The sequence below is a fragment of the Ovis aries genome, chromosome 3, assembly GCF_016772045.2.
Source record: "Ovis aries strain OAR_USU_Benz2616 breed Rambouillet chromosome 3, ARS-UI_Ramb_v3.0, whole genome shotgun sequence".
Classification (NCBI taxonomy): Eukaryota; Metazoa; Chordata; class Mammalia; order Artiodactyla; family Bovidae; genus Ovis; species Ovis aries.
In genome coordinates this window covers 156,916,023-156,940,750 of record NC_056056.1, presented here as the reverse complement: position 1 = coordinate 156,940,750, position 24,728 = coordinate 156,916,023, and the positions used below count along the sequence as shown (strand labels likewise).

At 47.2% G+C, this 24,728-nt stretch overlaps 1 protein-coding gene across 2 annotated transcripts in view; it reads right to left on the bottom strand.

The window, feature by feature from the left end:
* PPM1H (protein phosphatase, Mg2+/Mn2+ dependent 1H) overlaps positions 1 to 24,728 on the bottom strand; it is a 295,463-nt gene that overhangs the window by 124,334 nt on the left and 146,401 nt on the right. The window lies entirely within an intron of this gene.

The following is a 24,728-nucleotide window of genomic DNA, read 5'->3' as shown; positions in this document are numbered from 1 at the left end:
TCCACAAAATTGGTCCCTGGTGCCAAAAAGGTTGGGGACTGCTGTTCTAGAAAACATCCCCCGAGAATTGCTCCACAGACAGGGTAGGAAGCAGTAGCAGCTGTCAGGACAAGGGGCAGAGAATGGTTTGGTTCAGGGAGGTGGGAGTGTATGCTCTGGTTTTTCCAGGGCTTGGGGTGCAAGGCTGAGGAGTAACAGGAGCTGAAGGTGCAGAGAGGCTGACAAAGAAGCCCAAAGAATCTGACCTTGACTGAGGATGAAAAGTCACAGATGGGATTTCAGCGGGGATGTGGGGTGGCCAGCAGCATCTTCGTGGTCTCAGGGATGGACTGACTAGGCATTGGGGAAGCAGCAATCTCCATAAGGAGTCCTCCCCCCAAGGCTGCCATATGGAGGACTTGTTAGCTACAGACAGGAAGTGGTACGGACGTGGGAGGGGAGAAGGGACTAGGGTTCTAGTTTACGTAAAGGGCTGCTTAGTGGCACCATCAGACTGGGAACACAGGAAAAGGGCACCGTCTGGGAAAAGAAAATTCCTTTCGTTTTGGACACTTTTTAAGGTTTATAGGACATCTTATTTATTCAGACTTTACCTTGTTCCAGGAAGGATTTACACAGAGATTACACAAAGACACACAAGATAAAATTTTAAAAAATAAATATATGTGGAAAACAAAACTGGGGAAGATCAGAGGAAGCTAGGAATTAAGTTAATACCAAAACATGTGCTGTGAGGCTCTAAACTGTCCGAAAAGCGGCCACAAATGCTTCCTGACGAGGAGCCAACAAAACCACCACAATTGGTCTACTCATCTCAGGGTTCCAAAAAAAAACAAACACCAAAACCCTCCCCACCCCTTTAACTCAGGCCTTGCCCTAAACAGCACATCAGAAAAGGCCTCTGTGGTGCTTAGGAAAGGGCACACTGTGTGATGACAAGGACAAGTCACTCAGCACGATGCCTGCAGTCAAACCAGCAACACGGACCCCAGAGCTGCTCTTGTGGAGCAGCTTCTCCAAGCTTGTGGCATCAGAAAACCACCCTGAAAACCATTTAGGGTGGCCACATGTGTGAGGGTCAGCCTTAATCTAAGGACAGACTTGGAAATGTGTAGAGGGATGTGGTGCTTCTCTGGTGTCTCAGCAGTAAAGAATCTGTCTGCAATGCAGGAGACACATGGGTTCGATCCCTGGGTCGGGAAGATCCTCTGGAGGAGCACATGGCAACCCACTGCAGTATTCTTGCCTGGAGAATCCCATGGACAGAGGAGCCTGCCGGGCTACAGTCCATGGGGTCATACAGGGTCAGACACGGCTGAGCGCCTAAGCAGCAGCAGGGGGTGTGGGAACCGCAGGTCCTCTCTAGGCGGCTTCTCTCCACAAATCTTTCAAAGCACAGAGAAGCAGTAAGTTCATGGTCACTCTCTGGGCTGAGCCAGAGGCTGGGAAAAAACGGGTTTGGCTTGGGGATGTGGGGAGAAAGAAAACTGAAAAGTCTGTGGACAGTTAGAAGGCCGACCCTGCCACTGCCTCCCTGGAAGGCCCCTGACATTGTGCAGAGAGGGGACGCGGTGAGATGACTAAAGGCAGGTGGCCATGGGGCCCGAGGTTGGGGAGAGAAGTCTGGTTTGGGCTTATATGTTTGGACAACATTTGAATTTTAGTGGGAGATGGAGGTATACGAGAGCACCCAGGGATGGGGTGTGGAGAAGCTAGTGGGAGAGGAAACCCTGGGGGTGGGCTGCTTTTTAGGGGCAGGAGTGAAGAGGAGCCAGCAGTGAAGGAGGGAGAGAGGAGATGAGGTGAGGTCCTGGAAGCCAGCAGAGAGACTTTCTAGGAGGGAAAGGCTGAGTGTGTATTTATGGCAGCTGCCATCAGTCTCTGTAATCGGGTGTTTTAGTTAAGGAAATACCAGCTGCTGTAACAGGCAAGCCCTTGTCCAAGTCTCAGTCACTCAGCACAATGCATGTTTATTTCACCTCGCTGTTGTTCAGTCGCAAAGTCGTGTCTGACTCTTTGCGACCCCATGGACTGAGCATGCCTGGCTTCCCTGTCCTTCACTATCTATTATCCCACCTATGAAACGTCAGGTCTAGTTAGCAGCTTGGGGGAGGGAGGGGGAGAGGGGAAGTCACAGGGAATCAGGCAGCCAGGTGTTCTGCCTGCTTCAGCTCACTTCCAAGGTCACCCTCGTTTGTCAGCATGTTGTTGGAAGAACAGGGAAGAGAGGATGGTTGTGCTTAATAGTTTCCTAGGAGTGGCATAAACTGCCTCAAACTTGATGACCTAAAATAACTGAAGTCTACTTGCTTACAGCTCTGGGGGCTAAAAGTCTGAAATCAAGGTGTCAGCAGGGCCATGATTTCTCTGGAGGCTCTGGGGGCAAGTCTTTCCTCGCCTCTACCTAGCAACGCTTGGTGCTCCTTAGCTTGTTGGCTTAACCTCAATCTTGGTCTCCATCCTCACTGTCACCCTCCCCTATCTGTCTTCACATGGTCATCTTCTCTTTTGGTAAATCCATGTGATACTATTTTTTTTAAAATTTTTTGGCCACACCACATGACATGTGGGATCTTAGCTCCCTGACCAGGGATCAAACCTGAGCCCCCTGCACTGGAACTGCAGAGTCTAAACCACTGTGCCAACAAGGAATTCCCTACATGGTCTTCTTACAGGAACATCAGTGTTGGATTTAGGGAACAATCTAGTCCACTACAACTTCATCTTAACTTCCATCTTCATTACATCTGCAAAGACCCCACTTCCAAATGAGGTCATATTCACAAACATGAGGGTAAGGGTTTGGACATACCTTTTGGAGGGACAAAATCAAGCCATTGCAGTGTGTAAGTGGTTTTTATGTCCTGCCCGAGAAGCAGCACACAGCACCTCTGCTCACACCCCTTTGGCCGAAACTGAGCCACGGTAGCCACTGGCTGCACAGAACGCTGGGGAGGGCAGTGAGTTCCTTGTGCCTGGAGCATGTGGGATAGGGTCTGGGGAGGAGTTAGCCAGCTCTCCATACAGCAAGGTGAGGAAAGGAAGGAAGGAAATTGTATTCCAGGAAGGCCGTGAGGACAGTCAAGGCTGTTGTGAGCAAAGAGATGGAGCCAGGAGATGCCCATCTCATGGGAGGATCTTGCGTGTGAAGGGGAACTGGTTAGAGGGGGACAAAGCAGTGAGCAGAAGCTCACTGTGAGATGAGGGAGTCATCAGCATATTTGCAGGCAGAGGGGAAGCAGCCAGAAGGAAGGGCACCAGTGGAGACAGGAAGGGTAGAGAGGACGTGTAGGGTCTGCTCCAGGAAGAGATGAGACCGAGAACACTGGTGGGAAATAGCAGCATATCCCTGGAGCTACACACAGTGAGCTGTAAACTCCTATGAGAAACCAAGTGATGAAAGAAAAGCTAGCTGGGGGCTGTCTGGCTTGGTAAGCCTGTTGACTGCTTTCTTTGAAGCCTCACCTGGGACATACTCATTCTGCACAGCTCCTCGTACATGTTCATGTAGCCACATTACACACACTGTGCACAGCTATGCTAGGAAACCCATGAAGGCTATTTCTTTCCCAAGCCCTGCTGGAGATCCCCAGTGCTGTAAGCCTGACAGTTGTTATAGAAATGTTAGGTCAACCAGAAGGCCGCCTGCTGGCACTGTAGTAAGAGAGTCATTGAAGCCTCAGCATAATATGGCTAAGTATCACTACAGAAAGCCAATCGGCCCGCAGAACGGCAGTGTTGAGCTCTTCATGGCGTGGTGCCTCCCGAAGGCTCTGGCCTCCAGATGCTGCACTATTCGGGGGAAGGAGGTTGTCTGTGGATCCCAAGCTCAGGGAAGCCGTAAATGCAAGTGTGCGGATGTTCCCATGTGGAATATCACTGCATCCTTTCAAGGGGCAAATCCTGATGGCTGTGACACATATGGGAGGCTGGATGCAGCATCCGGTGAGACAGCACTCAGTCCTCAAGCAGAGGGCGAGAGGGTACCGCTGCCCAGCCACCAGCACAGCCAGTCTCGAGGCCTGAACAAACCCAGCCTGCTTGAGAGACTCCTCTTAAGCTAAATAATTAAATATCTCTTCTAGACACAGCATGGAGGTTGGTTTATTGGGTCCATTTTATGTGACATTTATTCAATGCTTTGTACAGGTAAAAGCACCACTTGAAAAGTGCAGTGTTAAAAACCATCATACAGAACTGTGCTTTCAACAACTCCATGGAAAACTGGAAGGGACTGTTGATGGAGGATAATAATAATGTTAACAATAATAATTATCATTATAGTAATAAAAATAGACATTTATTGAACATGTACTAGATGCTAGAAACTGTGCTTAGCATTTTATACACTTATTATCGTTCTACCAACCTTAATAGACAGAAGGTCTTTCATTATCCCCATTTCACTGTGAAGGGAGCAAAGGCACAGAGAGGTTGGGAACTTTGCTCAAGGTCACACAGCACTATTATAAGTGGCAGAGCTAGGGCTAGAACCCTGTTAGGCTGTCTTCAGACTTTCACCCACTATGTAGCCTTGTGTGTTGGTCGCTCAGTCATGTGACCCCACGGACTATAGCCTGCTAGGCTCCTCTGTCCACAGAATTCTCCAGGTGAGAATACCAGAGTAGATTGCCATTCCCTTCTCCAACTAGGTAGGCTGCTCTACCATAAATGTTATCTGTTTTATTCATTGGGATTTTGTTTTAAGATTTTTTCTAAATGGAGAGTTTGCAAAGTGGATAACAGTCTATCCATTTTTAGATAACCTATTAATACTGAGAACCAGAGCAGCCCATTTGGAAGAGGGACCATATGTCCTTGAAATACAGGTGGTAATTAAGGCTATGCCCTCCCAGCGCAGATTCACAAAGAATGAGGCAGAGAGGGGAGGAAAAAAAACAATGCATAAACTTTGACACAGAAAGAACAAAAAAGGGGGAAGGGTGCAGGGTAGGGAGCCAGTAGCGAGATGAATCAGTGTGAAAATTAACTGCATGAATCTAGTTTTTACAGGCAGGCTGGACGGCCCACGGTAAGGAATGAGTTTCCCCTCTGCAACCTCAAAAGCCTCTTTCTTGCCTGGAAGAGAAAAGCTAAGGGTCGGAGAACTGGGCGCCAAGCTCGGCCCAAGGCCGAGGGTCAGGCAGCTCAACTGAGGGCACAGGAGGTCTTCTGTGCCACTGAGCTCCCTGGGAAGCATGGCCTTGACTTCACAGCTGAGTCTTTCAAGAAAAAAAAAAAAAAAGTGTTTGTCAAATGCCTAAGAGCCTGGAGGCTTTTTTAAAGGGCTTTGCTGAAAAAGGACTTTTCTATGTTACTTAGAGACAACCACTGCTTGCCAAGAACACTAGGGTGAAAAAAAAAATCACAAAACTTGAGAGCTGGAAAAAATATTACAGGCTTCTGACTGTGCCCCTAAACTACCTAAAGTATAATTGTAAACTACCAGCCTTATTGCTGTCTTGAATTGTTCCAGATCCAACCTGGTAAGAATGGAGTTCTAGGGTCCACAGCTAATACCTGGCAGCAGTGTTGGCTAAGACGAGTTTTACTCCACACTGGAATTCTAAAACAGCTCAGGAATGCTATCTGAAAAGTCTATAATGCACACTTTAAAATCAAAAGTTAATGGAGCCCTTTCATACTCGTCATCTAAACTGCAATGCAAAATGTATTTTACCTTGTATCATTTTTAAATGACAAACTAACCCAGGTGGCTCAGATAGTAAAGTATCTGCCTGAAAGTGGAAGACCTGGGTTGGGAAGATCCCCTGGAGAAGGAAATGGCAACCCACTCCAGTATTCTTGCCTGGAGAATCCCATGGACAGGGGAGACTGGCGGGCTATAGTCCAGGGTTCACACAGAGTTGGACATGACTGAGTGACTAACACTTTCACTTCAAGATATACTAAAGTGGCAAACTATTTGCAGTATTGGTAGTAACAGCAATAGAACTGTATTGAAAACCAATATTAATAACTAACATTGATTAAATGCTTTCCATACGGAAGACAGGCGCTTGTCTAAACACTTCAATCAGCATGCGATGTTTAACGCTTTTCCTGTCACGCTATGCTTTACTTTGTTGATTATCAGACTCCCTCCATCCCCAACCAAAAGGCAAACTCCACGAGGACCGAAGTTGTTTCTATCATTAACTAAGTATCTAGTTCCTACAACAACACCTGGAAAACAGTAGACATGCAGACAGTTTTCAAATCACATTAATTCATTTGATCCTCACAGGACTCTGTGAGATACAGATTGTTACAACTGGTATTTCACAGATGGGGTAGCTCACATACAGTAGAGTTCAGTAACTTGCTCAAGGTCACACAGTAAGTGATGAAGCTTGAATTCAAACCCAGGCTGCCTGGCTCCAAACTCTGCCCTTTTAACCAATATCTAGCATTTCTGACTCTTCTATTTTAATACAGGCAATAACTAACATGAATCGAGTGCTTACTGTGTACCAGGCACATAAAGATCAATGCCTTACATGGACTCTCTCATTCCACAGGAGACATGGGTTCGATCCCTGGGTCAGGAAGATCCCCTGGAGAAGGCCATGGCAACTGACTCCAGTATGCTTGCCTGGAGAATCCCACAGACAGAGGAGCTTGGTGGGCTACAGTCCATGGGGTTGCAAAGAGTCGGACACTACTGAAGCAATTTAGCACGCACACACTCATTTAATATAATGGTTCCATGAAAAAGGCATTATTATTTTACTCACATAGATGAGCAAATTTCATCTTAGAGGGATCCTATGCTTTGTCCAAAGTCAGGCTGTAAGTTGTGGAGCTCTACATCCAACTCAGGCCCACATGAGTTCCAAGTGTGTGTACTCAATTACCAGGCCGTTCTGTGTCCTGAATTGTCTTCTGCCCACAGACCTGTACATGCCCTTGATGTACAGGTCTGCTTAGTCCCTCTCTCAAAACCTTATTTTAGCTTTATACCCAATGCTTCATTTCACATCATCACTGTTTTCATGATCCACATAAATCTGCCTTTATTCACACAAATGATGATGGAGCCAAACAGCAGTGCCACTGTCTGAGGCCTGAAGCCAGCCTGATCCAGGGCCTGAATCCAAACCACACGGAGCTGTGACTCAAAAAGAAAACCTCCTGCTCTCTCAAGAGGAAGGGGCGCTGGCTGTTCCATGAGGCCTGTGACGAAGTGAGCCTTCAAGGAGGGATTCTGGGAAAGCGCTTCTTTCGGTGGGGGGCGGGCCCAGAGGGATGAGTCAAAGGGATCCTGGATGGATGGAGAGCAAGGACGGTGGAAACATGAAACCCATCCCAGTCAGCCTGACAGCTCCACCGGCAGAGAGGCAGGAAGCCTGACCGGCCGCACCGTCAGAGAGGCGGGCGGTGGTAGGAGAAGGGGGCGCAATGCTCGCAGTGGCGGTGGTAGCTGCAGTACCAGTTGGTGGTAACGGTAGTGTTCATGGTGGTAGTTCTACTAGAGGCAGCGGTCTTTACTTCTAGTAGAAACGGCAGGTGCGGCACTGGTGGTGGCAGAGCTGATGCTACTGATGGCAGCGTGACTGCTAGCAGCTGCGGCGGCACCGGGCGGCCGCAGCGGCACCGGCGGTGAGGGCAGAGGCGCTACGGCGCTAACGGTAGCGGAGGTGCAGTGTTAGCGGTAGTGGTGGCAGCAGTGTCAGCGGTTGCAGTTCCCAGCAGCAGTGGTGCAGTACAAGTGGAGGCCTTCCCAGGTGGCTCAGTGGCGAAGAATCTGCCTGCCAATGCAGGAGATGCAGGAGACACAGGTTCAATCCCTGGGTTAGGAAGATCCCTGGAGAGGAACCGGTGCCCCACTTCAGTATTCCGGCACGGAAAGTCTCATGGACAGAGGAGCCTGGCGGGCTACAACCCACGGGGTCTCAGGGATGGACCCAGGACTGAGCATGCCCACACGGCAACGCTGGCGGTAGCAGTGATGGTGGTCATCTTAACGGTGGGGGTAACTGCACGAGTAACAGTGCAGTGATGCTGGCAGCGGCAACAGCATGAGAGGGTGGCCCTCGGGGTGGGCAGTATTGAAACAGAGCTCGACAGGACAGTCTGCCCTGGTTTGAAGGGCAGAGCACACACTAAGGGAAAGGTGGTGCCTGCCACCCAGGCCCACAGGCTGCCTGCCGTCGCCTGGGAGCTGCTAGTTCAGAATAAGAGGCAAGTTAAGCTTTGAAAACCGCTCAGGGTTGCTCTCTGGGTGGCAGATGCGGTGCTAGACTCAGGAATCAGGACTGCTGAAGCCCTGAAGGACGTGGAGGTCAGCACTGGATAGTCTCAAAGCTGACAGGAGCCTGGGATCTGGGGGAACCCCTGCAGGGTGATTCTCAGGGGTCCCAGCAGGGCTGGCAGAGGTGGCAACTGGAAAGCTTTGAGGTGTCTTGTCTGCCTTCTGGCATCTAAGCCAGCAAGGTGGAGGAGGATGGATCAGGGCCTCAGGAGTGCAGGGGGCTGACTCGTTAGGTCAGTATCTGGCTGGGTGCTAATTTAACGGTCACAAATATCAGAGCTAGAAGACATCTCTGAGATCAGTTAACAAGATCTTTTTAAATGCTTGTTTTCAAAGCAGGGAACTGAGACTCATAGAGTCATGTGAATTTTGGACAATTTCATGGTTTGGGACAGGCCACAGCTTCTATTCCTGCCTTTGGCTCCAGCCCAGTACCCATTCTCCAGCCTCACTGAGGCAGCTCAGGGCAACGTGAGACATTTAGGTTCTTTTATCTCAATAATGCCTTAAATTTTAACCAACAAGAAAACAAAGTATTCTTCACAATTCCCTAAAATAACTAGCGGCTCAGCAAACCACTCATGGATAGGAATAGTAAGGCAGGGATATTTGATTTTACAAAGGGCTCATTTTACTGAGCAGACACCAAAAATAAGGTGGGGCCCCACAAAACCTGAGTTCTAATTCTATCCCGCCACTGGCTACCCATGGGAACTTGAGAAAGGCAGTGTCTCTGGACCTCATTTTGCTTATCAGCAAAAAAAAAAAAAAAAAAAAGGATTTAGGGTAGACCAGTGGTTCCCAGCATGAGAGCTGGACCATAAAGAAGGCTGAGCACCGAAGAACTGATGCTTTTGAACTGTGGTGCTGAAGAAGACTCGTAAGAGTCCCTTGGCCTGCAAGGAGATCAAATCAGTCAATCCTAAAGGGTATCAATCCTGACTATTCCCTGGAAGGACTGATGCTGAAGCTGAAAGCGCCAATACTTTGGCCACCTGATGTAAAGAGCCAACTCATTAGAAAAGACCCGATCCTGGGAAAGACTGAAGGCAAAAGAAGAAGAGGGCGGCGAGGATGAGATGGTTGAATGGCATCACCAACTCAATGGACATGAACTTGGGCAAACTCCAGGAGATGGTGAGGGACAGGGAGGCCTGGCATGCTGCAGTCCATGGAGTCACAAAGAGTTGGACACAACTTAGCAGCTGAACAATAGTGGTTCCCAGAGTGGTTACGTCAGAATCAACTGGAGTGCTTTTAAAATAAAGACTCGTGGCCCCACCTTCAATGATTCTGAATCAGTAAATCTGAAAACAGAGAACCGACAATTTTTATTTATTAATAAAAAAAAAGAAAAAAGAAAATCTCCGAGGAGGGTACATGGATGTCTATGCTGGATTGACAGAGAGACAGGTAGATGTACAGATATGTGATGAAAATGCTATGATCGCAACTGCAGAATTTAAGTAGTAGGCATACAGGAGGGCATGGCGAGTCTCTCAGTTTTTCTGTTTGTTTTTAAATTTTCATAGTCATAGTAAAATGTTGAAAGAAATGCAAAGAAAAAGGGGGGGAATTTTCCCCAGGTGATTCTGATGTGCAAGCAAGTTTAACCTCTCTGGTTCAGTCATTAACCTGCAGACCAGGTTTGAGTGGCTTTCGTGTCCCACAGAACAGCCCCGGGCACCACCTTGGGAAAAGGGAGCTGGTGTGAGCCCTTAATCTGGTTCCAAACGTCAGCTGGAATGGCTCTCTCCTTTAGCTGTTTTTATATATTGGAAACACACACAATGGTTCCATTGCTTTTTTATAAAAGGAGTGTAAACTACTTTAGAAGGGCATTTGGTTCAGACGGTAAAGAATCCTCCTACAATATAGGAGACATGGGTTCAATCCCTGGGTCAGGAAGATCCCCTGGAGAAGAAAATGGCAACCCAGTCCAGTATTCTGGCTTGGGAAGTGCCACGGACAGAGAAGCCTGATGAACTACAGTCCATGGGGTTGTAAGAGTTGGACATGACTTAGTGACTAAAACCCCAAACCACTCTAGAAGTCAGTCTTTGAGGCCTGGCATAGATCCAATGCTTATGAACATACAGAACTACTTAGGGTTTTGTGCACAAAACGGAAGGAAGGTTCTAAAACTAGAGCCGGGGGACTTCCCTCATGGTCTAGTGGCCAAGACTCCATGTTCCCAATGCAGGGGACCCAGGTTCAATCCGTGGTCAGGGAAGTGGATCCCACAGATGGCAATTATGTGTTCACAAGCTGCAACCTAAGATCCCACATGTTGCAATGAAGATTAAAGATTCCTGAGTGCCGCAACTAAGACCTAGCGCAGCCAAATACATACATACGTGAAATATTCAAACAAAACCACAGCTGGGAGACGGCTCAGTTATCTGCAGAGTCAAACAAGAGGGAGCAGCTTGTGCAAAGACCTCCTCATGGCTGTGACCAGCTGCTGTCGTGTGTGCCTGGGCCCTGCCCACACCTCCCTGCCTCATCCCTACCCACCTCTTTGGACCATTTCTCTCTAGTCCTCAACTATTAAAGGCACGTTCCTGGCTCAAGGCCTTTGCTATTATGTCTGCCAGGATGCACTCCCCGGGTATCCATGTGGTTCATGCCTCCTGCAGACCTTTACCCCAAAACCTTCTCCTTGGTAATGCTTTCGTTCCCCATCCGAAACTGCAACCCAAGCTGTAGCTACTGAGTCCTTCCCTCATCCTGTTCTTCTCTCCAGCAGTCATCACGCTCCAGTGTCTTCAACATTTCACTTCTCTGCCTTGCTTATTGTCTATGTTGCCAAATAGTCTGTAAGCTCCATGAGGGCAGGGGGTTATGTTTATGCCCACGACAATCCAGACACCACCATGAGGCTGGGACTCAACACAGATGCGCAGAATGAAGGAAGGGTCACCTGCCAAGCTCAGTCCATGTACCTTACACACAGCACCTCTGATTTGCACGGGGTCCTGACGACTGGGGACCAGTCCCTTATACAACAGGAAGGCTGAGATGTCATCTCTAGGGGTGAGGTCTGGCTCTTATAAACCCCAGTATCCCAGGCTCATCTCATTTCACTGTTCAGGGCCACCATGAGACGGGCTCATTTCCAGAGGCTGACACCTCCCTTCTTTTCTTCTTGTCATTAACAGCTAAACCACCTTTGCTCCTGAGGAGTCTATCAACTTGCCGGTAAAAGAGGGCAAAGTTGAAGGTTAAGTGACCGCGTTGTCCAGTGGACTCTCCAGAGCCAACTACCTACCAGATAACCACACGTTGCACCCCAAGAGAGACTGCTCAGTGAATATCAATACCCTGTCTCAACACATGAAAAACGTTCATATACCATTTCCTGCTAACGACATTTCAGAGGCTCACAATTCACAAAAAAATGAGGGTGGGCCCACCAAAAAAACAGCCATTCTACAAATGACTCCACTGCCAACCAACTTTTCAAGCTCTGTTCACAAACACAACAGTTACCCCTTGGAACAGTAAAGCAAGTGGTCCACCTACAGAACTCCGTAGCGGTGGATTTTGACCTGGGAAGCATCCTTGTTGATGCAGTGTGCCCTCATGTCACTGTCATTCTCCAAGTCAAAGAACATAATCCCATGTGTGCCCTTTCCACCCAAGGCAGCCTCCACTCACGAAAGCTGAGGGCTTATCCTAACACCTGCACTGTAACTGGAGACCTGACTCCCTGCCCTCCCACACCACACAACTGCTGTTAAGTGCTCTGAAGATGGGGACTTTTTCATTCACTATGTTTCCCCGACACATGCCTGGCACATGCAGGCATCCAAATGCTCGTTGAATGCTGCTTCTTCCATGACATTTTATTTAATTTATACCTTAGCATTACTTTGGGGCTCTGTGTAATACATACACAATGAGTTGTACAAGTTTAACATAAATAAACAAGATAGATTGAGACATATTTATAAATGATCCATCTGTAGTTATTATTTCGACTCCATTAAGGATGACATGAAGGAGAGGAAATATGCTCAAAGAAAACACACACTGAACTGCAGTTTGAGAGTGGAAAGAAGCTAAACTAGCAAACTGAACTGGTATGTCACTTAAAAACCTCGACAACATAACTGTGACAATTTAAAAAATAATCTCAAAGGAACAGGTGTTGAGATATCAGCACAGTGATATCCTACCTGGTTACTCTATCTTTCTTCTCTAGCATAAAATGAGTATTGCTGTCTATGATGAACTTTCTAAAGACAAATATTTGGTATGCTGTTTACTTGTAGGCTTTTTCGTTATTCATATGTGTTCTTACTCTAAGATCAAAGTGGATCACAGGAAGACAGCTTTTTCTTCACTGACAATTTAGGCTGAACTTACTGAATCTCTTCTAAAACTGTCAGTGACAAAAATTAAAGGAACAAAAGAGATCACTGATTTGCGGACTTTAAAGATAATAATATCTGAGTTGCAGCTCCAAAGGGTCCATGGGAAAAAAAAAAAAATGTAACCACCACGCATAAAGACAACATCACTTACTGAACCTAACATCAATTCCCTTCTCAACATCCAATGGTGGCTGAAACTACCAAATGCTGATCAAAATAAATTCTCCTGGGCCTGAAGACATAACTTATAGAAGACTGCATCCCCCAGCGGTCTTCTCAGAATGGCCATGGTCTTGAATTCTAGCCAATGGAAGGCATGCTGATGAGACGTGTCCCCCTTGCAGAGCTGGGCCATAATAAGGCTCCTTGAGTGGCCCCTTGCTGGAGAGATGACCTAGGGGATCTTGGAAACCAAGTGTGGAAGTGACAGAGTCTCCTTAATCCCAGGTCCCTGAATATCTGAAAGAGACCAAGCCGCTGCTTCTCCAGGGGCCTGACTGTTTCTGCAGTCAGCCTACCTGATACATCATGGTACAGCAGGAAATACTTGTACCTTTCCTCACACAAAAAGTGTGAGATTAAACTCTTACGAAAGGAAGGAAAAATGAAAATAGTTACAGTGTTTTAAACCTGGTGCTTAATGGAGACAGTGAAAAATCAAATCACTTGGTCCAACATTCTCGCTAGGCAGTTATACCATGGTGCACAAATAAGTTCCTTAAGAGAGAACCTCCTGTTTTCTGTGCCAGCTCATTGTATCTCTGGACAGTTCTCACTCACTGAGCTTATACTGAGCATGATGACAATAGCAGTTCACAGGACTTCACTGGTGGTCCAGTGGTTAAGAATCTGCCTTGCAATGCAGGGGATGTGGGTTTGATCTCTGGTCAGGGAACTAAAATTCCACACGCAATGGGGCAATTAAGCCCATGTGCCACAACCAGAGAGAAGCCCACACTTCCAAAACTAAGACCCAACACGGCCAAATAAATAAACAACAACAAATATTAAAAAAAAAAATTAGCACTTCACTATTAATGAGCGGTTCCCATGGCCCTCATCCTGTGCTAAAAGCTTCCCACTCATTTGCTCCTTTCCTCACCTGGGAAGTGGATACTCTCATCATCTTCTGGCTCAGACTGCAATGAAGGAGACCCAGGTTCAATCCCTGGGTCAGGAAGATCCCCTGGAGAAGGGAAAGGCTACCCATTCCAGTATTCTTGCCTGGAGAATCCCATAGACAGAGGAGCCCGATGGGCTATATTATAGTCCATGGGGTTGCAAAGAGTCAGACATGACTGAGTGACTAATGCTTTTACTTAAAAAAAAAAAAAAAACAACTTTCTAAGACTTCCCTGGTGGCTCAGACAGTAAAGTGTCTGCCTACAATGCGGGAGACCTGGCTTCGATCCCTGGGTAGGGAAGATCCTCCGGAGAAGGAAGTGGCAGCCCACTCTAGTACTCTTGCCTGGAAAATCCCGTGGACAGCGGAGCGTGGTAGGCTACAGCCCATGGGATTGCAAAGAGTCGGACATGACTGAGCAACATCACTTTTCACTTTTCAAGCTGAGGCATGGAAAACATGAGCTTGGACCAAGGTCAGATATAACCAGAAGTAGCAGAGCCAAGGCAATGGCGCCCCACTCCAGTACTCTTGCCTGGAAAATCCCATGGACAGAGGATCCTGGTAGGCTACAGTCCACGGGGTCGCTAAGAGTCAGACACGACTGAGCAACTTCACTTTCACTTTTCACTTTCATGCATTGGAGAAGGAAATGGCAACCCACTCCAGTGTTCTTGCCTGGAGAATCCCAGGGACGGGGGAGCCTGGTGGGCTGCCGTCTCTGGTGTCTCACAGACTCGGACATGACTGAAGCAACTTAGCAGCAGCAGAGCCAAGGTTCAACCTAGGCAGCCTGAGTCTCCACTCTTAACCCCCAGCCTGCCCTCCTGGGGTGGTCACCTCTGTCCCAGAGTTATGAAGAGCGAGCCTCATTACTCTCCCATATTTGACAAATATCTAAAGATCTCTTTCATAGCAACACAACTAATATTTTCATGTAGCTGAAAAAAACCCTAGTTCATTCGAGTTTTTTCTTTCATTTTAATTTTACTGAACTATCCCAGGGACGGGGGAGCCTGGTGGGCTGCCGTCTATGGGATCGCACAGAGTTGGACACGACTGAAGTGACTTAGCAGCAGCAGCAGCAGCAGACTTGATTTACAACATTGTGTTAATCTGTTTGTTTTTCTCATCCTTCAAACGCCTTCACCACTTGGGTTTCTCTTTGGAGAGTTCTTGTTCATTCATACCCCGGTTGAACTGTGTCACATAGAGAGGAACTTCATGTGTAAAAGGAGACAAATAATAGTAGTTTCCCAAAAAAGCTGATGTGAGGATGAGCTGAGTTATTCATATAAAGCCCTAAAATTAGAAACAGTGCATAGGGCAAAGTAAGACAACCCCAAACATTAGCTATTGTTTGCCTTACATTTTGAATGCTGTGGCCCAGGATTACATTAGGTTCTGGGGTTTATATCACACTACTGACCAGTCTGAATTTACCGTCCACTGAAATACATTTTTTTTTTTTTTTTTTTGCAGTGCCTGTAGCATATGGGATCTCAGGTCTCCAACCAGGGAACAAACCTACACACTCTGCATTGGAAGCGTGCAGTATTAACCACTGGACCACCATTGTTTCTTTTTTTCTTGGCAGGTAATTACTTTACAATATTATATTGGTCTCTGCCATACATCAACATGAATCAGCCACAGGTATAAGCATATCTTTTTTTTTTTTTAACCACAATAAGCTTCCTTCCTGATTCTGCTAGTTCCCTTCCCGCCATACATGTCACAATTTACCTGGACCATGGTAAGCTTAAGCTTCACCTGGTTAGGTTTAGCCCACCTTCCCAGGCACGAAAGGTCTTTTTGAATCTTGCCAGTTCAACCTCGACAGTGTATTAAAAAGCAAAGACATCATTTTGCTGACAAAGGTCTGTACAGTCAAAGCGATGGTTTTCCATAGTCATGTATGGGTGTGAGAACTGGACCGTGAAGAAGGATGAGAGCTAAAGAATTGATGCTTTCAAACTGTGGTGCTGGAGAAGACTCTTGAGAGTCCCTTGGACAGCAAGGAGATCAAACCCAGTCAATGCTAAAGGAAATCTACCCTGAATATTCATTGAAAGGACTGATGCTAAAGCTGAAGCTCCAATACTTTGGCCACCTGACGCAAAGAGCTGACTCACTGGAAAAGACCCTGATGCTGGGAAAGACGACGGAAAAAGGAGAAGGGGGCAGCAGAGGATGAGATGGTTAATAGCATCACTGACTCAATGGACATGAATTTGTGCAAACTCTGGGAGATAGACTGGAGCCTGGTATGCTGCAGTCCAATGGGCTGCAAAGAGTTGGAAAATGACTGAACAGCAAGTTTATCTTACATGGTTTCACAGCATCAGCAAAGTAGATCAATAAGTGTTGGAAATTCTGAAAGAGATGGGAATACAGACCACCTGACCTGCCTGTTGAGAAACCTACATGCAGGTCAGGAAGCAACAGTTAGAACTGGATATGGAACAACAGACTGGTTCCAAATAGGAAAAGGAGTACGTCAAGGCTGTATATTGTCACCTTGCTTATTTAACTTCTATGCAGAGTACATCATGAGAAATGCTGGGCTGGAAGAAGCACAAGCTGGAATCAAGATTCCCCGGAGAAATATCAATCACCTCAGATATGCAGATGACACCACCCTTATGGCAGAAAGTGAAGAGGAACAAAAAAGCCTCTTGATGAGAGTGAAAAAGTTGGCTTAAAGCTCAACATTCAGAAAACTAAGATTATGGCATTTGGTCCCATCACTTCATGGGAAATAGATGGGAAAATAGTGGAAACAGTGTCAGACTTTATATTTGGGGGCTCCAAAATCACTACAGATGGTGATTGCAGCCATGAAATTAAAAGACGCTTACTCCTTGGAAGGAAAGTTATGACCAACCTAGATAGCATATTCAACAGCAGAGACATTACTTTGCCAGCAAAGGTCCGTCTAGTCAAGGCTATGGTTTTTCCAGTGGTCATCTATGGATGCGAAAGTTGGACTGTGAAGAAAGCTGAGCACTGAAGAATTGATGCTTCTGAACTGTGGTGTTGGAGAAGACTCTTGCGAGTCCCTTGGACTGCAAGGAGATCCAACCAGTCCATCCTAAAGGAGACTAGTCCTGGGTGTTCATTAGAAGGAATGATACTAAAGCTGAAACTCCAGTACATTGTCCACCTCATGCGAAGAGTTGACTCATTGGAAAAGACTCTGATGCTGGGAGGGACTGGGGGCAGGAGGAGAAGGGGACGACAGAGGATGAGATGGCTGGACGGCATCACTGACTTGATGCACGTGAGTTTGGGTAAACTCCAGGAGTTGGTGATGGACAGGGAGGCCTGGGATGCTGCGATTCATGGGGTCACAGAGTCGGACACGACTGAGCGACTGAACCGAACTGAGAGCAGCCAAAGATCAAGGCTCAGGGTTCCACTGGAAAGTTCCTTCCCGTCACTGTCCCACTGCTTCCTATCACAGCAGCCAGGGATAGATAAGGTCACTGTCTTGATCAGAGTCACCTCATGCCAACATCTCTAAGGGAAAATCCTCCATGAGACTCCCAAGACCAGCCCCTGGGTGGGCTAGGATCACAGGGAAGCTGATAAGGGCGTCCTTGGTTGGGATGGGGAAACCACAGCCAGAACTACAGCCTCCCAGAGGCCCAACAACAAGAGACCAAAAGGCCACACAGGAGCCACATCTGATCCATTTCAGATAAGGGAGCCCTACTTCGATGCATATAGGGTGGGACTGAGACGAGGAGCTAGAGCATGCAAGAAATCCTCACCCAACTCCCATTTTTTGAAGAAACGGACCTAAGTTTCAGAATGGCAGGCTGGCAAGAAGGAATCCACAGACAGCTGGCAGAGAGGGAGCCATGTCAGAGAGCACCAGGGGAAACATTGCCAGAGAAGCTCCTCTCCTGTGCTCAGTGACCACAGAGAGGCTGCCAGATGCTGAACGGCACTCAAAGTTTGATGCTTTAGCCTCAGGCCAGGAAAGCTATTGTTTTTATCCCTGAGAATATGCTGGCTCCTTCCTGGGCATCTGAATGCCCAAAGGTTGATTTAAAAGCAGCGGTCCTTCCATACAGCAGAACTGCCTGGAAGGATGTTCCAATAGACAGCAGAGCCCCACCCCCTGGGCTTCTGATTTAGTAGATCAGGGGTAGAGCCCTAGAATTTGCTTTTCTCATAAGTTGACAGTTGCTATTGCTCCTGGTTTGGGGACCACGCTTTGATAACCACTGATTTAGGGCCAGAGGTACCAAGGAGAGGGTCAGAAGAAAATCCAAGAGGAGGAAACAAGGAGGAAATCCAGAGAGAGAGGGGCCCCTTTGGTGCCCCCTGTGTGGACAGCAAGTGGCTTGATAGAAAAAGTAAAGACTGTTTTGAGCCATCATGTGGTCTCTGTGTCTTTGCGTGTATTTGTGACCATCTAATAGTCACTTCATGGGAAACAGATGGGGAAACAGTGGCTGACTTTATTTTTCTGGGCTCCAAAATCACTGCAGATGGTGACTGCAGCCATGAAATTAAAAGACACTTACTCCTTGGAAGGAAAGTTATGACCAACCTAGATAGCACATTCAAAAGCAGAGACTTGACTTTACCAACAAAGGTCTGTCTAGTCAAGGCTATGGTTTTCCCAGTGGTCATGTATGGATGTGAGAGTTGGACTATGAAGAAAGCTGAGCACTGAAGAATTGATGCTTTTGAACTGTGGTGTTGAAGAAGACTCTTGAGAGTCCCTTGGACTGCAAGGAGATCCAACCAGTCCATCCTAAAGGAGATCAGTCCTAGGTGTTCACTGGAAGGACTGAGTTGAAGCTGAAGCTCCAGTACTTTGGCCACCTCAAGCAAAGAGTTGACTCATTGGAAAAGACTCTGATGCTGGGAGGGATTGGGGGCAGGAGGAGAAGGGGACGACAGAGGATGAGATGGCTGGATGGCATCACCGACTCGATGGACATGAGTTTGAATGAACTCTGCGAGTTGGTGATGGACAGGGAGGCCTGGCGTGCTGTGATTCATGGGGTCGCAAAGAGTTGGACACGACTGAGCAACTGAACTGAACTGAACTGAACTGAATTTTCTTTCTAGATTGTAGGTATAGCTAAGGGATGATGCAAATATATACTAAAAACATAGGGGAAGGCATGCAGGAAAAGATCTAAACAACTCAACTTTCATAGCAGAAAATGGGGTAAATTATATTTTCTCTCTATTCTACTTTTCAGACATTTGTCAAAGAAAGTGAGAGCTGTGGTAAGCTTCATGCAGGTCAATGGAAGAAGATCAAATTTATTTTAAACACAGAGGAAGGCTACTATCAAAGAATCAGCTCTCTGGCAGGTCTGGATAGATGAACCACTTGTTAGCAATAAGCAATTTGGGAAGGTTCTGTACTGGCCATTGATATCCACAAACATAAAATGGAATGAACAGTTCCTTGCATCCCCCTGGGCTGGAAGCAGTTACAGAGTTTCATCTTATCACTACTAAAGGGGAGAAGTCTGAGATGTGTAATTGGTTTTGAATCTAGAAATGTAAGTCTTGTTTAATATCTAGGTCCCATCCTCAAGAAAATTCCTATTTGCCAGAGGAATTCACCTCTGAAGGCATATGAGAAGCTTTAATTTACAGAAGGGTAATCCTGGAAAATTAAAAATGAGGGAAAGAGAAATGAAAGAACACCATCCTGGTGGGACAACAGGCTTTGTTTCAAGGACAATCCGTGGACCGCTTGTTAACCCTCTCCTTGGAGAATCTTCAAAAAGATGACCTGGTATTCCTCGGAGCCTGTCACTCATCTTGAAAAACTCTGCCATCCCTTTGACTGACAGAGGAATTATAAGCATGATAAAATGGAGGTCTGAATTCACGGCAGTTACCATTTATAAGGCAAGCATCCAGAAGATCTGGAAAATGCTGATGTTACTCTGATTACCATCAAAATGAAAACACACAGTTGAACATACTCTTGGAGAACCCTGGGACCTTTGGAAGGGAATGACAGTCCTCAGTCTGAGGAAGGGGCATTCCCCAGATCACAAATGAATAAACTGGACCACCCAAAGCTTACATGCTTCTTTATGTCCATGCATTTGAAATAGCTTCTAAATGCAAGCATCCACTCAACTATATGGTATAAACCATTTTAGGTGAAATTAAAGATGCCACCGATCATAAGGTATGCCATGATTTTACATGCAATAGAAAAGAAAAAATGTGTTAGAAACTACTGATTTTAGGGATGTTAAAATATGAAAAACAAGAACACCGTGTGAGTCTTGGCATGGATTGGACATTCCGGGGTATAGCACACTGAGAACTCGGTTCCCCTATTTCAAGTGATGGGCGTGATGGTCGTCCGGCTCCTCAGTAGCTGTGGGACCTTGGGTAATTCCCTTCACCTCAGTGTGCTTCAGTTTATTTATCCGATGCTGCTGACAGAACTAACTGTGATTCTCTCTTATTTAACATATGCCTAGGGACTTCCCTGGTGGTGCAGCGGCCAAGAATTCAGCTGACAATGCAGGGGACACAGGTTCGCTCCCTGGTCCTGGAAGAGCCCACGTGCTGCTGAGGAATGAGGCCAGTGAGCCGCAACTACTGACGCTTGAGTGCTCCAGGGCCCATGCGCTGTAACAAGACAAGCCACAGCGCTGGGAAGCCCAGACACTGCTCTGAAGAGCAGCCCCCGCTCGCTACAACTAGAGGAAGCCCGTGCGGAACAGCAAAGATCCAGCAAAGCCAAAAAAAAAAAAAAAAAAAAGAAACCCCACAAAAAACACGTGCCTAGCACTTATTGACTATCTTATTCCTGCTGTTACTTAAATCTGGCCAGAGTGGAATCATGAATTTCACAAATGTTGAACGGTCTTCTTTACTCTGAGTGAGTTCACCTACTCTCAGTTGCCAAACCTTTAGACACTGTTTGAAGTAAGTGGTAATGATTTTGTCTCCTCATTGCCTTAGTGCTCTAGAAATAAAAAAGAAATTATCTCCCCAAATGGAGTCAAACATCTTCTAAACTGAAGAATCACTTGCAGCCCTAAGGAGCGTGCGACTCAAACACAATGGGGGATAGTTTGCATATTGCTTTGCATGACATTTGCATGCCCCCAAGTTCAATTTTGCTGGAAGTGAAAAATCCGCCCAGCAGCTGCTGCTTTCCTAGTCCCTTATGATCCCCTAGGTGCTTTCAACTGGGAAAAATAAATCAACTGGCGTGCATCAAGTAGTCATCCCACGAGCCTGTGGTGTGGGGTTACCTGGGATGTGGAGGGAAGGGCAAGGCTGTTCCAGGCAGTTATCACCTGGCAGCATTGTGGACCATCCCACACAGAGGGTGGGCACTGACTCAGAAACCAGTAAAGCCACATATAACACCAGCTGCTCCTGAATACAAGCCCCAAGCACACATTGTGCCTGATAGTAAGTCAGCGGATGCAAAGCTCACAAAGCAGCTTGAAAAACAGTCACTGACCACCAGCACTGGTGGCTTGATGGTAAAGAATCCACCTGCCAACGCAGGAGACACAGGAGACCTGGCTTGGATCCCTGGGTCAGGAAGATCCCCTGGAGGAAGTGGCAACCCACTCCAATACTCCTGCCTAGAAAATTCCACAGGCAGAGGAGCCTGGCGGGCCACCATCCATAGGGTCACAAAGAGGCGGACACGACTGGGCAACTGAGCATGCATACAGGACCACCAGTACTTTCCAAATCAAGCCAGTGCAGAGCTTCTCTTTCCCTGAAAGTAAATAACTGTGGGGTAGTGAACCTAAGACAAAGATTTGCTTCACTCTCAAAACTGTCCAGATTTAAACCAAAGAGATGGATAGCCAATATCTGGCAGTAAATAGGAAAACTCAGCAACTAATCAGGGCTCTGTCGTCAGAATTCTCAGTTGGCCTGATCATCTGTTTAAACTGAGCTCTCGGATTCATGACCCCTTGCCCGTAAGCCGTAACGGACCTACGTCCACACAGGTCTGATAAAAACTCACTTAGTTGCTGTTTCTGGGGAATAACTGAATATACCTGTGAACTCAAACACAGGTATAACAAATGAATAAACTAGGCAATGATGCTACGTAAGATGATATCAAATATCTATTGTTTATACTAGAGCTGAAAATACACAAATAAGTGTCATATTAGCTATATTTGGACAGTGGCTGCAATACCAACTCATATTGCTCTTAGGGTTCTATGTGACCTACAGCCCATAAGCGAACAGCAAACCCAACCAGCCATCAGCCATAGAACTCCAAATTCATATCTGGGTACTGGGGCCAGAATACTACAAGTGTAATTAAGCTGACTAGGTTTTAAAGATGCTATTTTCTCATAAGATAATTTGTGTGTTTGGGGGTCAGTGCTTTACAGCTTTCATACAGATAAAAGTACCTGTGAAACTTTTCAAATTATTGGGAATAACCTGTAAAACACCATACTTTTATGGACGCTTAGAAACAGTCATTTGAAAATTTAAAAAACGGACTCCAAGAAAGATGAACCAACCGAAACAGCCTTTGGGGCTTTGCTTTCCCCAAGTGCCACTCCTCACTGTGCCATCTTGAGAATGCCAGAAGTGTTAGAAATCAACATTTGGTCCAACAGCACCATTTTTAGAGATGAGGAACTCAAGCTCTGGGTCTAGGAACTGGCACTTAAAAGTGGGGGGCAAAAGCCCAGGGGAAGAGGTGGGATTGCCTGGTCCTGGACAGAGGATGGAGCATCTGGGAACCAGGGCTGAAGCTCTGGCTGGTCGGGAGGGGGTGGGGTGGGGTGGGGAGCTCAGGGAGGGGGCTCCACCAAGGAGTTCAGAGCTTCAAAGGAAACTACATTCAAAAGTGAGAACAGGGAGTTGGGGAGGCCCTGCTTCTCTGAAAAGCACAATCCAACATAAAGCTATCCTGGGCATGGAAGCTGGGTTACCTTCCGAGTCTGGGGTCCGCTGATGAAAGATGCTTCCCTGGGAAGAGGGGATGGGAACACAGCACTCAGTCACCAGCACCTGCGTCACTGGAAGGGCCAGGAAGGCAAATTCATTTCTAACAACACGGAACTAAATCCAGACCAAAAAACGGTGAATACAAGTGCAAAAGCTGAATCATCAGTGCAGTTTTACTCAGAACAGAAAGAAATCGTTCCGTGATCTCCCCGTCTCTCTCCAACAAGCTCAAGATCCAGAACAGAATAAGGGCTCAGCGCCAGCTCCTTCGTGTGCATCTTAAAAGGCCCCAGAGATGAGGATTCCTATTTTTAAGATACTCCAGCCCTGGGGAAGGCAAAGAAGAGCAGGAGATGCACTGGTGATTTTCCACTCGCCCCCACCCTGGAGCTGTGGCTCCCGCCTGTGTCTGTGCCCTGGCTGACTAAGCTCTCTGACCCGAGTTCCCTGGGCCCCTTGTCACGTGGCTTCCAGTTGGGCTCATCCAACGGGAGGCCCTGGCAGGAGAAAGGGGACAGGAAGAAGGAGAAAGTCAGGGGCTTCCTCTCACTCTTTCCTGCGGCCCCTGCCCAGGGGCCTTCATCAGCGGCCCCTCTCCCAGCTCCACTGTAGCATTTCTTCCCTGGACCCTGTAGGTCCAGCGGGGTCAATGCCTTCCTGAGCTGAAATGCTCCTAGCCGGTCCCCTTCCTCTCCTTCAGTCAGTTGATCCACATGAGTTGAAGTCTATCTCCTCCTAGGACCACTTAGGGAATAGAAGCCGTGAGATGAACATGGCATCTTATATTCACTTCCATTTACCTGGAAAAATTTTACATTGAAACTGAGATATCTTACGGAGCAGAAAAGAAATTCACATAAGCCTTAAACATAAACAGATCTTCAAAAAACATCAATGTTCAAATCCCCCAAACTGCTGTCTTGGCAGGTCACTCTCCTTTGGTCTCCACAATCTTCAGTGGGAAGACTGGGTGAAGATGCTTAACTAGGGTGACCGGAGACGCCCTCAGGCTCTCCTGCTCTGGAATTCCTGGAATTCTGGTAATCTCCTGGAATTCCTTGATTGCCTGAAGGAGGCTGTCTTCCCTACAACCTGATGGAAACAGGGAAGGCGAGGGGTGGAGACTGATCTCAAGGAGAGCCAGACCAAGCAGCAAAGCTGAGAAGAGGCAAGTGGCCCAGAGGAAGGGGCTGGAGGAAAGACAGCATCCTTAGACCACAGCCCGAGTGGGGAAATCACCCATCGTCTCAGGACTCATGATTAGCGTCCAGGCCTTTGACTGCTTTCAGAATCAGGAGTCAGCCTTTAGCAAAAAGTCCTACTAGAAAGCCAACATATTTTGTTACTTAAGGGGGCGGACGTGTGTAATACATATTAGAGGGCTTTTCACAGGGTCTATAATTTAGTATAGACTAAATAACCGATGTTGCTGAACCTAAAGTGAGCACATACCAGTTATTTAAAAGAAGATTAGGGGGCTCCCCTGGTGGTCCAGTGGCTAAGACTTTGCGTTTCCAATGCAGGGGGTCCAGATAATGATCCCTGTTCAGGGGAGTAAGATCCCACATGCTGCAACTAAGACCCGGCACGGCCAAGTCAATAAACACAGATGCTTTCTAAGTGGTGGTTAGAACATGAGTCCAGGGCTTCCCTGCTGGCTCAGTGACGAAGAGTCCGCCTGCCAGTGCAGGAGAGATGAGTTTGATCCTTGAACCGGGAAGATTCCACATGCCTCGGAGCAACTAAACCTGTGCGCCACAACTCTCGAGCCTGTGCCCCAGAGCCGTGGAGCAGGAGCTTCTGAGCCCGCGTCCCGTAGAGTCTGTGCTCCGCAGCAAGAGAAGCCCGCACGCTGCCGCGAGAGAGCAGCCCCAACCCGGCGCAGCTAGAGAAAAGCCTGCGTCCCAGCAGACACCCAGCAGAGTCAAAAATAAAAGATTAATAATATCAAACAAAAAGACGAGTCTATCTAATTGCTGGTAACACTGGATACAGTAAGGGTTAAGTCATCTTCTGTTGG